This window comes from Bison bison, unplaced genomic scaffold (genome assembly GCF_000754665.1).
Source record: "Bison bison bison isolate TAMUID 2011002044 unplaced genomic scaffold, Bison_UMD1.0 scf7180017864383, whole genome shotgun sequence".
Lineage (NCBI taxonomy): Eukaryota > Metazoa > Chordata > Mammalia > Artiodactyla > Bovidae > Bison > Bison bison.
In genome coordinates this window covers 164,220-165,907 of record NW_011494955.1, presented here as the reverse complement: position 1 = coordinate 165,907, position 1,688 = coordinate 164,220, and the positions used below count along the sequence as shown (strand labels likewise).

The 1,688-nt window shown below is 35.7% G+C and overlaps 1 protein-coding gene across 1 annotated transcript in view; it reads left to right on the top strand.

The window, feature by feature from the left end:
- LOC105001641 (zinc finger protein 250-like) overlaps positions 1 to 1,688 on the top strand; it is a 10,334-nt gene that overhangs the window by 6,971 nt on the left and 1,675 nt on the right. The window lies entirely within an intron of this gene.

The window sequence follows — 1,688 nt, the reverse complement described above, 5'->3', positions numbered from 1 at the left end:
AGGTTGGATTTTGTAAAAGGGATAAGATTTGATCATCCCATTATGAGGGTGAAATTAGAATGGATGAAGAAATGGAAATTTCCACTGGAGGAAATAATGAAAATAAAGGCACAAAGATTATCAGTTTTAGTCTATGAATCAACAAGGGCAAGTTCAGTTAGGATGAAGCTTGGGGAATATGAAAGAAGTGTGCAAATTCACAGACATATAATGTGATACATAGCTACCTAAAGAGAAAGTTGAAATATAGCAGAGATGACAGTAAAAAGCAATTGTTGTATGTATAAATGGTCAAGAAATGTGTGGTCCTGAAGTTTTAACTGCCCTATATATTTTCTTAATTTACTAAACTACTGACACATGTTAGCTATACCCCCACTTCATGCAAGAATATCTAATAGAGCTTGACTGTGATTTCATTTCAACATTTCTAAGAACCTTTTCCAATAACCTTTTTTTGTGTGTTTTCTTAATAATCCATAATTCTGTTTGTGACGTCCTCCATACTCAGAATGGTTAAATTCCCCACCCCCCAAACCAGGTTTTAAGCAAGCAAGACTGTCTCATGTCAACCCAAGCATGGACCTCTTGATTTCACTATTTCATTTCAATTCTTTCTTCTTGGAGCATATTTACATAACCAGATTCTATTGCCCCATTTCCTTCTATTTCATTTAGCCATGATTTTGTTCTTGTCACTGCCATATTTGATTTCACCAGCACAGCTGGATTATCTAAAACTGAGTTCTTTGTATATATCCCTGACAGAAAAAATAGCTCCTCTTATTCTCCAATCATTTCTTGGCTAAAAGACTGAAGCAGAAAATATCATTAGCAAGGAATCAGATCAGATTCCTGGGACATTTGTGCTTTCGTTATGGATACCAGCAGAGCAATGTCCAACAGCATGTGCAAATGGGAAAGATTACACTGATGAATTATTTGTCAAGAGCTGAAAAGGCATTTTAGTTTTCTTAATTTTTAGAGAGAGCTTTGTGATTTCTTAGGTGCCTTTAAGCAAGCTGGGTTGTACTTATGGGACACCTTGTTTTCAGTATTTGTGTAAGCCAGATATGGTTCAATTGAGGCACTGTGCTACATCATAGTAAGTGTAGTAGATGACATTTTGAAAAAAACAATGTTATTTTAAAATAACTCCATGGAGAACATTTCTGGCAGGTTTCATAAGAAACTGTTAATCATAAGCAACTCTGGGTTGGAGGGTTGGCGAATGTAGCATTTGGGTTAGCTTTGAAACATGAACATACATTTCTTTTTCCTTCTTTTTCTTTTCTTTAAAAAAAATAAAATCTCACTTAATTGAGACATTATTAGTATCTAAAACTGTGCATATGTTTTCTGTACTATTTGGTAAGTTTGAACATATGCAAACACCTGTAATACCATTGCCACAATCAAGGTAATAAACACATACAACATCTTCCAGAGTTGCTTTGTGTCTTGGGTGTATGTGTGTATGTGTGGTAAAAACACTTAACATGAAGGCACAGATTTTTTAAAATGAAGACATAAAAAGCAAATTTACCACCTGGTTGTGGCTTCATGTCTGAATTTCTTTATTTGACATTCAAACCCTCTAAGATGGAGAAGGCAATGGCACCCCACTCCAGTATTCTTGCCTGGAAAATCCCATGAATGGAGGAGCCTGGTAGGCTGCAGTCCATGGG